Genomic DNA, 14,255 nt, shown 5'->3' with positions numbered 1-14,255 from the left:
TCAGACCTCAGCCAGGGAATATGTGCAAAAGCAAGACCCATATCAATTTGAATTACATAAATTCATCTTACAGCTTAAGGTGCCCCAGGACTCCTGGTTGTTTCCTCTTATAAAGGAAATTGATGAGATCTCATATACTGCAGTGCCAAGTTAGAGCAAATCTACTTCCAGCAATAAATCACACAGTTAGCCTTTTGCACAAGGACCGTGTAGTGAGGTGGTGCATTCTTGTGCTGCTCGAGGAGAATTTCCTATGGCCACAATTCACATCTTGCTTTCCCCTTGCTCTAGGCATGGTAATTTGCTACTTAACTTAAGAATGGCCATATTGGGTTGGACCAAAGGTCCAGGATCCTGTCTTCCTACAGTGGCTAATGGCAGGTGCCCCAAAGGGAGTGAACAGAACAGGTAATCAAAGAACCCCAGAACTGGATGGGACCTCAAGAGGTCATCACATCCAGTAGCCTATCCTCATGGCAGGACCAAGCACCATCTATATCATTTTTGTTAGATATTTGTCTAACCTGTTCTTAAATATCTCCAATAGTGGAGATTTCACAACCACCCTTGGCAACTTATTCCAGTATTTAGCCACAAGAAATTTTTCCTAATGTCCCATCTAAACCTTCCTTGCTGCAGTTTAAGCCCTTGGTTTCTTGTCCTACCATCAGAGGTTCAGGATTATCATTTTTCACCCCCCTTTGTAACAAACTTTTAGGTCTTTGAAAGGTTTTATCATGTCACCTCTCAGCCTCCTCTTTTCCAGACTAAACAATCCAATGTTTGAAATCTTGCCTCATAGGTGCTGTTCTCTAGACCCTCAAGGATTTTTGTTGCTCTTCTCTGGACCTTCTCCAATGTGTCCACATCTTTCCTGAAATGTGGTGCCCAGAATTGGACACAGTACTCCAGCTGAGGTCTAATCAGTGCAGAGTAGAGTGGAAGAATTACTTCTCATGTCTTATTCACAACACTCCTGTCAGTGCAGCCCAGAATCATGTTTGCTTTTTTTGCAACGGTGTCACACTGTTGACTCACACTCAGCTTGTGGTCCTGTATGGCCCCTAGATCCCTTTTTGCAGTACTCCTTCATCAAGTGATCCCTTCCCTGTCATCCATTTGTAGCCACTGACAAACAGAGACTAGGGACACCACCCAGCCTATACCAGCTACAAATTTCCACTCCATCCCCTGCATTGACTCAGTAGTGCTGGGTGACGTATTGGAGTGGGAAGTGGGGCCACCCACTTCTAAGGGAGTAATAGGCAGAAATGCAGAAAATGTCCTTGTATGTTAAGTGAGGAAGACTGGGTGGTGAATCATGCTTTTAAAGAGTAGTTTGAAAAGTTTCCTTTTGTGCTATGAACTCACACACATATTTTCTCTCTGTCTCTGTCACACACATACAGAGACCTGTATGGAACCTGGAGGGAGGAGCAGAGATTGCAGAAGGGAAGAGTTTGGAGGAGGCACCAGGAAGTCAGTGAGTGAGCACATGGCTGGAATGCTGGCTACAATTGCAGCACTTCTGTAAATAGTTTTTTCTCTAATATCCTGGGACTGACATGGCTACCACTACACTGCATAATCTTAGTAAAGGGACAGTTTAGTTTAGAAATGTGAAATACTCTCATGTAATTATCCCAGCACATGGTAGATAAAACATAGTGGGAGCAGGAGAGAGACCCACAGCAAGGAAGAGGGTGTAATTAACAAGAAAATAAAGCAGCACCTGCAAACAGAGCAAACTGAAGCATGGAAGGTTGCGGAGCACCAGAAACACTGGATTTACAGGTAAAAAAAAATTGTGCATGCACAGATGTAGGGGAAACAAGAATTGGATCTTGATACATGGCTGGCTGAGCGGACGGGGGGAGATAAAGACAAAACAGAAGGTAAAGCTTTTATGCTGTGTCACTGGGGAAAAAAAGATGAGACAGGAGGCCTTATTGCCTGGAAAAATCCCTGAAATACTGAAATAGCTGATACAAGTGTTTGATGAGTATCGCACCAAATGGGACTACAAAGATGGAGTTTTGTTTGTTTGTTGTTGTTGTTGTTGTTTTTACCTACAACCAAGAGGCAGAGGAGAAAATAGATACTTCTATCAGACTGCTGTGAAATCTGGTACCCACGTGTAACTTTGGAGGCCTAGAAGATGCCCTAACCTGAGGCAGAGTCGTTTGTGGCACACGTGATTCCAATTTATGGGACAGACTGGGGAGAGAATCAGATCTTACCCTAGAGAAATGCTTCCCAATAGAAAGAGCACCAGAACAGTGGAGAGCAAAAGGAAGGAAAGAACAATTCCCAGCCAATGGGCAATGGTGCAACAGATTGGGAAGCAGAACCGCTCTGAGCTACAGCTAGCCCGGGAAGATAAGGACAGCAGTGTGTGGAGTGAGGGCCCTGCCACACTCACTCCATTCCCCCTCCCTCTATTGCTTGCTTCTTCCCCACCCTCACTCACTCCCCATTTCACGGGGATGGGCAGGGTTCCTTCTTTTCAATGAGATATTCAGTCTGAAATGGGACACCTGGTCACCCTCAGCAACCAACACACTTTAAGGACTGAGACCAAACAGACCACGGTACAGGCCGTGCCCCTAGGATGGAATATGTGATGAACCATTGGAAAGATTTACCGAGGATCACAGTGGGTTCTCTGTCATTGATCGTTTGTATATTAAGAGTGGACACTGGGCTACAAGTTCTGCTCCAGGAATCCTTTGGTTCTGGCCTATGCTATGCAGGGGTCAGACTAAAGCAGTGTTTCTCAACCAGGGGTATGTGGACCCTTGGGGGTACACTGAGGTCTGCCAGGAGTACATCAACTCTTCTAGATAGTTGCCTAGTTTTACAACAGGCTATGCATGAAAACACAAGTAAAGTCAGTACAATCTAAAAGTTCATTCATGCAATGACTTATTTCTACTGTTTCATATGCCTGATGCCGAAGTGTAAGTACAATATTTCCATTCCAATGCATTTATCTGATAATAAGATGGTAAAAAGTCAGCAAGTTTTCAGCAGTTGTCTTCTGTGATGCTTTTCCATGTTTTTCTACGTAAGTATCTTTTAAGTGAGGTGTTACTTGGTGATATGTAAAACAAATCTGACTCCTGAAAAGGGTACAGGAATCTGGACAGGTTGAATGACTCTTATTTCAAGACCTCAGGTAACCTAAGGACTGTATTTCTCAATCAATGCTAAGTGTACCCTTAGTCGCATCTGAGAGAGGTCTAGGGGTACTTGGTCTTAGTGACCTCCAGCAGCTGGGAGTTCTACAGTTTACTTATAAATTGAGTGGAACAGTATTTCTTTTTGCCAGTTTGGAATCTGGCCTTCTGTTAATTTCTTGAATATCCCCTGGGTCTCGTATTACAAGCCCAAAATAAAAGAAGCTGCCAGTTATTCTGAACTATAAATTAATTTCATCATTCCACCTCTTACATGTTTCAGCTCGACAAGCCAGTCTTTTCAAGCTCTCCATAGATCAGTGGTTTTCTATGCCCTCAGATGCTCCTGCCACCTGTCTCACAGGTTCCACCAAAGAGGCTCAGAAGGACTCTGGCTTGTTAAAGGGTGGTCTGTGGGAAGGGATAGGATTACACTGCCTTACAATAGAGTTTGGGCATTCCTGCCCACTCACTCAGCTGCAAGAGCCTGTGTCTTTCAGAGCTTTCCAACTGCCCCCCCCTCCACCCCCCCAGGTGTTTGTCATGGCCCCCGAAAGGTCACTCTGCTTGTAGCACACATAGAGAAAGCCCAAGAATTCCTGCCACACCCGACAAAGAGGTTAAGCACCTGGATTATTTAAGACACTTGAACAGATCTCAAGGCAGATGCTTTACTGAGCTCAGGACCACTGCCGATTCAGACCAGCTTAATCCCAGTTTTCCTACCACACGAGAAGACTCAGGGTCTCATCCTTAGAATTCACACGTGAATTTGGGTGCCATATTTTATCACAATCAGTTGTTGAAATAAAAAATAACAGTGCAAGTGCAGGACTTTGTGGTTTAGAACTAATGGGACAAATTCTGCTAGCAATCATAGGTCACTGCCCCTCTGCTCAGAACCCTGCTCGCCTCTAATTAACATGAACTCATTTGTCAGCAGTCCTCATGCAACAACCAGAAATATTTAGTCCTACTCTGATTTGGATATTTACAAGGGTACCACATGTTCTTAGGTACCACTCTTGGGTCTGATTCTGCACGACAGAGCAGGGAGAACTCCATTGTAGTCCATACAATTAGAGCTGTATAAAACCACTGTGGGACTAGTTAGGAGTCATGTCTCCTCTTTCCCCCCACTACAGACAAAGACCAATAGATCAGCTAGAAATAGGCAGTACAAAATAAAAAGCTAGAGAGCAGAACAATAGGCTGTTTACATGTTCCACAGCATACTTGTTCCATTGACATCTAAGCCACGTTAACAATTTTCAACTAAGTTTCAGTACCTGTACATTCTAGCTATCCCTTGATGATTGATAAAGTCAATATTGTTTTGTTTTCATCATTCCTCCACTCTGGCCACTTGTTTTCTCCTGTGGTTATTAAAGCAAAATTTCTTTAATCCAAATAAAGATGGTCACCCACCTGTTACCAGGAAAGCTGAAAATTCACCTTCTGCTAGTGCCTGGAGTCCCTGACCCTGGGATGAGTAATGTTAAAGAACAGGTCTGTCCTGGTCTTATCACTCCAGGGTGGGGGATGTTGCTCTCAGGCGGGGGGGTGGGACAAGAGTCAGTTTCGAAAACGGTGCTTTGGAAAAGATCCTTTAAAAAACATGTTAGTCTGAACTTCCTTCAGAGTGAATTAATTCCTTCATGGAACATGTCAACAGATAATAAAGGACTCAATCCTGCTTTCCCTGCTAAGTCAAAACTTCCCTTGCAGTTGGTGGAAACTCTTTAAACTGGCAGTCATGTAGCTGTTTAAAGACTAACAAAATAACTTATTGGGTGATGAAACAAAGCAGCAGAAATGTAGCACTTTAAAGACTAACAAAATGGTTTATTTGGTGATGAGCTTTTGTGGGACAGACCCACTTCTTCAGATCTTTTGTCTGTCCCACAAAAGCTCATCACTGAATAAATCATTTTGTTAGTCTTTAAAGTGCTACATTTCTGCTGCTTTGTTTTGTTGGGGTACAGACTAACACAGCTACCGGTTTACTATGTGATGAGCTTTCCCGGGGCAGACCCACTTCCTCTGATCTGAGAAGGTGGGTCTGTCCCATGACAGCTCATCATCTAATAAATTATTTTGTTAGCCTGTAAAGTGCTACACGACAGCTGGTTTGTTTTGTTATAATACAGACTAACATGGCTACCTCTCTGTTACTCTTTAAACTGTGTTAGAAATACAGTTTATATGTTGCAGACAGGCTACAAACCAGGGCAACAGCTGGGGTACTCCTGGAGTCAGCTAGAAGTTTTGTCACAAGACAGAGTGATGTGGAGGAGACTTGTAGATGACTTAGGATTTATGGTTGGAGATACACATCTCCTAGAACTGGAAGGGACCTCGGGAGGTCATCAAGTCCAGTCCCCTGCCCTCTTGGCAGGACCAAGCACAATCCCTGACATCCATTTGCCCCAATCCCTCAATGACCTTCTCAAGGATTGAGCTCACAACTCCGGGTTTAGCACAAACCACTGAGCTATCCCTCCCCCCTATTTAAGTATTAAGTAGTACAAACCAGAGCACAGATGTGGTCTTGCATTGTATTGTATACCATTTCCTTATGCTCTCCTGCTTAAGAGACCTCAGGATCTTTATTTCTTTCTCTCTTTCCTTGCTGGCAGTATATATTATCCATTCTTGTACTCTGCTCACCAAGAATTCCTGCTCCAATTCTGGAGTACACTATGTATTGTATGTTCTTCCCAGAACTAACATCTCAGGGTTGGATTCTGAGCTTATTCGTACAAGTGTAAACACCCAGTTACTTCGCCAGTGTCACTGATACCACAATTGGAACGATACAGAGAAGATTAGCATGGCCCCTGTGCAAGGATGACACGCAAATTCGTGAAGCGTGTGCATCACAATGCATGCCACCATCCCTGATCTGCATTATTAGTTCACTGCACTGAAATAATTGTGTTAAAGAAAAAGGGTCAGATTCTCAGCTAGGCCTCCCAGACAGGCTGTGCTCCTTGTGTTTGCTTGCTTAACAGTTACATTTGCTAATAACAAGCAGTCCTGTAGCACCTTAGAAACTAACAAATGTATCAGAATTTCCAGGTCTGAAGAAATGGGTCTGCTACAGGATTTTTTTTTTTGCTTGTGATTTGTGAAGCTACCGACTAACACTGCTACCCCTCTGAGACTATTTACCAGGAACGATCTGCTAATTAGACATACAAGTACCTGATTTGCATGTCAGGGGGAACGTGTGGGTGCAATTTAAAAGGCCCATAAAAAGGTGATGATTTGTAAAGCTACAAACTGGCTGGAACCAATTGCAACTTGTATGGACAGGACAAATTCTGTACACAATCCCTTGTCAAGGCAGGGGGAGCCATCATCGTTTGTTACCAGGGAGTCCCTGTGGTGTCTGCTTTACAGAAGGTGTTACAAACAACACGGGATTTTAAATAAAATATGGTTGTGTTGGCAGGAAAGAGGAATTAGCTTCTCTCATGGCCTGGCCAGTGGAATGTGCTGGCCCATCCCTGACCAGATAAACAAAAAAGGGGGCTTACAGCTGTAGTACAGAAGGGGTGTGTAGGAGAGGAATGACAATCCCTGGGCCAATCCAGGCCTCCAGGGTTTGCTTGGATCAGAGTCCCTCAGGCATCTGTACTCCCGGCCAGTCCAGCCACAAATTCATCCAGTGAAAGAGGCAAATAAATTCCAGGCTGCTGCACATTTTGCTGCAGCCAGATGAAAAACAAATCTCAGTAAAACAACCTATTTATAAAACATAGTAATCATTATAATAATGAGCCAGACCCAGAGGTTTCATAGCTCCCAAGACCAGGAGGCATTGCTGTGATCACCTTCTTTTCTAATCTCCTGTGTAACATAAGGCACAAAACTTCCCCCAAGTTTCCTAGCACAGATCTTTTAGAAAAACATCAGATCTTGATTAAAAAGTTGTCAGTGATGGCGGATCTCCCACACCCCTTGGCAAGTTGTTCTCTCACTGTTAAAAATGTGCACCTTATTTCCACAAATAACAAGCAGTTCTGCAACACCATAGAGATTAACAGATTTATTAGGTCATGAGCTTTGGTGGGTAAGACCCACTTCTTCGGAGGATTATTTCAAGTTGGAATTTGTCTGGCTTCAACTTGCAGCCCCTGGATTGTTTTAGACCTTTCTCTGCTAGACTGACCAGCAGCCCAGCAGTAAATATTTGCTCTCCATGTACGTAACTGGAGATTTTAAATCAAGTCACCCCTTAAACTTCTGTTTGTCCTTATATTTACTCACGCAAAACTCCCACCGAAGACAGTGGGTTTAGCCAGAGATGAGGCATGTGGGTGCATAGAGGGTCACCTGTTGCTGCAGTGTCTTCCCTCCCCTTCCCCCCTCACACACACTCACCATCAGTGTTGGGTGAAGAGCAGGTTGAGGCTGGAGACTGGGCTCCTGCTGCATGTCTGGGGTCTGGAGGAGGTAGCAGGAATGAGGGGCGATGGGTGTAGGTGTGGGTTAAGGCTGGGGTTGGACCCTGAAGCCCAGTGGCTGGAGGATGAAACCTGCCACTGCATGGCCAGAGCCTGCCACCCACCATTCTAGGACTGAACTCAAAACCCACACCCTACTGCCCCAGGAAGGCAGTGAACTCACACTAGTTGCCTGCTCCTGTAGTGTTTGTGGCTCCAGAAGGGGGCAGGGACCAACCCCTGCTAGTAACCCCGGGGAGAGGCTGCATACACAAGAAAAGCCCCTCACGGTGGCCGCATGTGAGAAGCACTGCTAGAAACCACAGTGTTCTCCTGGGGATCGGCAGACCTGGTGTGATGCCCTTTGTTGATGCTCAGGGCCACATACTCAAGGCCTGGTTTGTTCTTGTCTTCCCTCTTACTGGAGAGAACAAGGCGCTTATTATTTCAGCTCCACATCTGTCATTACCACCCATTTCCTCATGGAGACCATGATAAGGAGAAACACAAAGTACTCCACGTAGGAAGAAACAACCCATCACACACGTACAAAATGGAAAGTGACTGCCTAGGAAGGAGTACTGCAGAAATGGAACTAGGGGTCATAGTGGATCATGAGCTAAATATGAGTCTCCGATGTAATACTGTTGCAAAAAAACCCAAATGTCATTCTGGGATGTATTAGCAAGGCACAGGCATAGTTCATGCACTCTGCTCTGGGCTGATTAGGCCTCTGCTGGAGTATTGTGTCCAGTTCTGGGCACCACTTTTCAGGAAAGCTGTGAAGAAGTTGGCGAAAGGCCAGAGAAAATCAATCAAAGTGATTAAAGGTCTAGAAAACTTGAGCTATGAGGGATGAGTGAAAAAAACTGGGGGTTGTTTAGTTTAGAAAAGAGAAGACTGAGGGGAGACATGAGCAGCTTTCAAGTACACAAAAGGTTGTTACGAGGAGGAGAGAGGAAAAAAAATATTCTCCTTAACCTCTGAGGGTAGAAGAAGCAGCAACAGGCTCAAATTGCAGCAAGGGAGGCTTAGGTTGGGCATTAGGAAAATCTTCCTGTCGCTGGAATGAATTGCTTAGGGAGGCTGTGGAATCTCCATCACTGAAAATCTCCATCACCACAGGTTGGACAAACGGTTGTCGGGGCTGGTCTAGATGTTACTTGGGCTTTGGGAGGGAGGTCTCCCAGCGCTGTAGGCAAACCACCTCCTTGCAACGAGAAGCTAACAGCGCTGAGAACCTGTTTACAGCGGTGCTGTAACTTGCTGCACTGGTGTGTGTAGAGTGTTTCCTCACACCTTGAGCCAGATCCCTAAGGAGCAGAAGCTTGCCAGTGTAGATGAGCCCCCATCCTGCCAGGACAGTGAAATGACTCGCAGGCAAGGGGCATCAAACCTGCTCAACTGGCTCCTCCAAAGCAAAGCAGCATATTAGTCAATACTGGCAGTGACGCTCCAGGTTTCTATTTTAGAGTGATCTCCTGTGAAGATAGCCGTCTGGCGTAAAAATTAGGCTCTGGCAGCCTGCTAGATGAGATGTTATCAACAGGAAAAGGCCTTTGGCTGCTTTGCCTTGCAACCTGAGGTCAGGTCTGATATTGGGAATGAGAACACAGCCTGGGAAGTTTGACTGCTCATGGCTTAGGTGGCAGGGGCTTGAAGTGTGTGGGATGGTGAGGAGCCATCAGCCAGCAGGAACAGAGTAGTCTTAACCAGGAAAAGATTACAGTGCCATGCGCCTCGTCAGCCAAATGCCAAAGACCCTGCCAAAGATGAGCGTCCCTTCGCATCTCTCAGTGGGGAAATGGGGAAAAGCAAGTGGCCCATGGAAATGGAGAGCAAGGACTTGGGTGGTGGGTAGAAAATATAATCAACTCCTAAAAGAGGGTCCAATTTTATTCCAGCTGCTTCTCCTGCTCTTATAAACGAAGTGTTAGAGCAGTGTTCCTGGTGAGCTGAGCACTTGGGCGGCCACCCAAGAGAGATTCAAGTGCCCCCCCCGGCTGATTAGCAGAGCAACCACACTATGCATGGTGCACATCTGCACATGCCTTGGGTGCACATAACAAAATTTATCCTGCTCATAGATGGGGAAAAAACAGCGAGAACATTGGTGATGACCTAAGTTGGGCCTAGGGCCCAGGTCTCCAAAGGTCAAAGTGTAGTGCATTGTTTCCCAACAGCACAAGTTAGAAGAGGCCTAAACAAGATGTCCAAGTCTTTATCTGGCTTCTATTCTTGCTTCTAACACTGATCTGCCTCACTTACTGTCTCTGAGACTCAGTTTCCCAAGTGGTAAAATGAGGCACTATTATTTGAGGACATCACAGAGGTGTTGTGAGGCTAAACTCAATAATGATGTGAAACCTGACGCCACCCTGAGCAATATGAATTAAACCCAGGCAATGACACTCCTTAGCGCTGCTGGCCTCTGAATAATATACCAAAAATATTCTGTACAGAAACGGGTATTATGAGTAACCTTTCTCCCTGAACTAGCTGAACACAAGTAAAACAAATCTCTTAACTCTCTATCTAGTTACCTGTGGAATTTCCTGTGGGCCAGTCACTACAGCTGTGCCATAACACATGGCTAGTATGTTTAAATCCTAAGGTGCCCCAGTCTTATTTGCTCAAAATAACAACATGCTGTTGTTGCCAGTGGGATGCTTCTGAAGTTAGTTTTTACAGGAATCATATTAAAGGTTATTAGTGAACCAGGGTTTGTTGTCCTCCGGGTCAGGTGACTGAACAGAGATGGCTGCTCATTGAGGCAGAGCCCGATGGCTGCAGAGTAACAAATCGGGAGATTAGTTTCCAAATAGCTGCATCAGTAGGTACCTATCAAGGAGTCGAGTGGACTTTTCAGAGAAGGCCCCACGATGGTGAGGGCCACCTGTGCAGCAGGTTACTAAATAAGAGCCAGTTTCTCCACTGCTGTAACTCCAGTGACTTCACTAGAACAACACCAGTAGTGCATTTGGCCCAGAAGGTTCAGCATTATGGCCTATTTCTGCTTGAGAAAGGCCAGTGCAAGAAAGGGTTGGATCGCAAAAGTTCAAGATGGCAACGTCCCCTGTAGGCAGAGCTGAGCAGATGACTCAGAGAGGACAACAGGTGAGTCCTAATTCATCTCTTTCTCTGGGTTTTCATCCCAGTTCTCACACTGACCTGCTATTGTCTCTGTGACTCAGCTTCCCCACTAGTAAAATGAGGGACTGTTATTTGACAGCTTCACGGAGATGTTCTGAGGCGTAACTCAATCATGATAACAACATTCTGTGTGAATGCAGAGTACCTAGGCGGGGCAGCTCTACAAATAGGACTCGTGAGTTTTGGGCTGCCAGGCCTATGAGTCTTCTAGGGAGACAAAGACCTTCTCCGCCTCTTCCTTTTGCAGTTCACAGCCCTGTTTCTGTTTGAAAGCACGGCCTCAAAAGGAGCCGCCCCATGAAAAATGTTGCGTTTCTTGTAATTTCGCAAACGCTGCCCTCCCCCCCCCCCCAGTAATACGTGTCTGTGAGGCAAAGATTCCATAAAACCAGCTGGTGGAAAATTCCACACACCGCCACTGAACGGACTGCTAGCAGGAGCTGAGGCCTTTCAGCTATAGGTAGCCAGGCCCACCCCCAACGTGACGGGGAGCTGTTTGTAACACCCGCTACCCTCTGACAGCCCTTCAGCAGCCTGTGGGAGACAAGCTGGGGAGGTTTCAGTTCAATGTCTAAGGGATATGTTGCTAGGTTACTAAGTGCCCCATGGTCTTTGGTCCCCCATCCCAATGGAATCAGCGAGAGACCAAGGACTGATTAGCTCTAAAGAATGAGCCGCTCCCAGCCCCTCTGCCTTCTTCTCTCCCAATCAAAAATAAAGGGCAGTTTTTCACAGGCAGTGGGGTTGTGAGAGTCAATCATCTAGTGTAGGAGTGAGCAAACTGTGGCCTACAGGCTGAATCTGGCCCACTGCTCTTGCACGGACCACTGGGATCCTGGGGTAGGCTCCCCTACCTGCTGCATTCCCCCCATGCTGCTCAAAGTGGCTGGCTGTAGGGGCCAGCTGTGCCTCTGAGGGCCACGCACCCCCTGGGAGGAGGGGTCTGCATGTGATGCTCCCCTCCCCAGCACAATCTCGCAGCTCCCAGAGAGCACATGGCCCTCACAGACAGCCACTCTGAGTGGTGTGAAGGGTGCTGCAGCCAAGGTGTTTGCCCTAGGGGCCTGCTGGGCTGTTGCCTGGAAGCCATCTAAGGTAAGCACCTCCTGGCCAAAGCCTACACCTGGCACCTGATCCCTTCCTTCCCCCAGCGCTCTGTTCCCCCTTATACCACTGCCCCAGGTCACAATCCCCTCCCAGACCCTGCAGCCTCTCCTATACCCTTTCTCCGGGTCACAATCCTCTCCTGCACCCAACCCCCTTTCCAGACCCTGCACCCCAATCCCCTGACCCAGGTCACAACCCCCTCCTTTGCCCAAACTCCCTCCCAGACCACCTCCTGCAGTCCTATCTCCCTTCTGCACCCAACCTCCACCCCACCCCTCCTCTATTAGTATCACGGAAGAGTGCAGCCCTTGACCATTTACCAAATGCTTGGAATGGCCCCACTGGAGGCATTAACAGAGCCCTGCATGTATACAAAATGTGGACCTTTGTCCACCTGCGCTCTGCAAACATGGGCAAATGGCCAGCAGTAGATTTGCCGGGCTCTAGGGTTTCAGAGGCAGAACCATCTTGAGCATGAGAGATGGTGTAAACCCCTCAAAGAAACCAAAAATCGTGGCTGGCATCTTTGTTCCCCAGATTTTTCCCTCCGGGTAGGTGTGGAGAAGCAACGCACTAGGATCATCTCGTCACATACTTTACCTCAGTTTGCTAAAACCTCTTTCAAGCTGAAGGCCCTTTGTCCCTACTTCTCCCTCGGGTCACTCCTGAGCAGAAGGGTCCCTGATAATGGTGGGGTTTCCCTTGAGTTTCTGATCATGTGCCTTCATAGCAGGTTTGCCGGTTTGGCGTGAGCAGAGGGGAGCGTCAAGGAATTCCAGCCTGGCCAGTATGTGCTCATTCCTTAAAGCCACTCCTGGCTGGTTTGGCCTTCCTTGAACTGTGAACAATTCTCTTCCAGTCACTTGGCTGAATACAGCCCTGCTACTGGTTGCACAGGGTCTAATCAAGGACCTGCATGGGAGGGCGGAGGGGAGTGTGTTGACTCTCCTGTCACTTATCCTTGTAATCCCAGTGGCATCCAAACCAGCTTCTAAACCACTCCAGGGAGCCTCAGCTTGTGTGTCCTCAGGTTGCTTGAGTGGAAAGTAGAAGGCAAACCAGTCATAGATTGGTTCAAGTAGATTCAGGGCCAAGCTCCTGTGTGGGGGGACCTAGAGAGCTTGGAGGGACCTGCTGCTGCAAGGAGGAAAACAGCATTGGGCTTGGACTGCTGAGGTCACATCTCAGGCATTCTGCGTTTCAGGCACGGCCAGGGAAGGGCAATGCCACCGGGGTGGTGCACAGTGAGATGATTCCTACTGCCCCCTTACTCACAGCTCTGACGCAGAGAAGTAGCATCCTAGCTGAACAGCGGCTCTGAGCTCATGTCAGAACGAGGGGGATATGAGGTTTGATGGGTCAGATTCAACATCCAGCTCTGCCTCTAAAGAACCCAGGAAGCTCTAAGGCAGGCAGGTGAGGACATGGTCCTTCTCTACCTCTTGCTGGCGGTGAGGCTAGGTGACTGGCTTGGACAAATTACAAAGACCATCAAAAGTCTCACCCTGTGGCTGTGATATGGGGTACAGGTCGAACCTCTTTAGGCCGGTACTCACGGGACCAGACTGGTGCTGAAGCAGAGTATTTGCCAAACCACAGGAGGCCAATGTCGTCTAGCAGCATTACCAACACTTCCACTGCTTACCGGGCTCCAAGAAATAACAAGCAGTCTTGCAACACCCTAGAGACTAACAAATTTATTAGCTTTCATGGGTAAACCCCACTTCATCAGATGAATGGAGTGAAAAAACAGAACCCAGGTATTATACACAAGGGAGGCAGGAGGGAAGAGTTAAAAAAGGGTTACTTGTTCTGCTTTTCCATTCCATTCATCTGCGAACGTGGGTTTTAGCATGAAATTTCATGAAGTGCAAATCTGTTAGCCTCTAAGGTGCCAAAGGACTCCTTGTTATTTGTGAATCTACAGACTAACACAGCTCCCCCTGTGGGCTCTTAGCAGACATTGAGGGGCATATTAGAGTTTCACAACAGCACAGCACATGGACAGCCAGGAATGGCAGCTGTAAGCAAAGTTTGTGGGACCACGGGAAACTTGGTAACACCCATGATAAGTGTTTGTCCAGCTAACTAAAATCATGCTGGACCATGGATGTTGCAGAACAGAGAGGTTCAAGCTGTATCTAGTTTCAGCAAGTGTGTGTGTGCACGTGTGCGCGTGCACACACGTTGTGGGGGTCTCAGATTCAGGCCATGATACTGCTAAGAGAATAATTCCCAGCCCCTTAGAGACAATGACTGTTCTGCAGTGAACAAAGCACCACTTTAAACTATGCTACATTCTGCATTTTCCCTCCAAAAAGCCCACGGAGGGAATGGCCAATCTCCATAAGGTATTTATCTGACC

The 14,255-nt window shown here is 46.9% G+C and overlaps 1 non-coding gene across 1 annotated transcript; it reads left to right on the top strand.

The window, feature by feature from the left end:
- The first annotated feature begins 5,957 nt into the window (after nt 1-5,957).
- LOC142021951 (U6 spliceosomal RNA) lies at nt 5,958-6,064 on the top strand. The gene has a single exon (XR_012647826.1). It is a non-coding gene; the product is annotated as a U6 spliceosomal RNA (small nuclear RNA).
- The last annotated feature ends 8,191 nt before the right edge of the window (nt 6,065-14,255 follow it).

The sequence above is a fragment of the Carettochelys insculpta genome, chromosome 16 (assembly GCF_033958435.1).
Source record: "Carettochelys insculpta isolate YL-2023 chromosome 16, ASM3395843v1, whole genome shotgun sequence".
NCBI lineage: Eukaryota > Metazoa > Chordata > Testudines > Carettochelyidae > Carettochelys > Carettochelys insculpta.
This window is presented reverse-complemented; position numbering and strand designations above follow the sequence as displayed.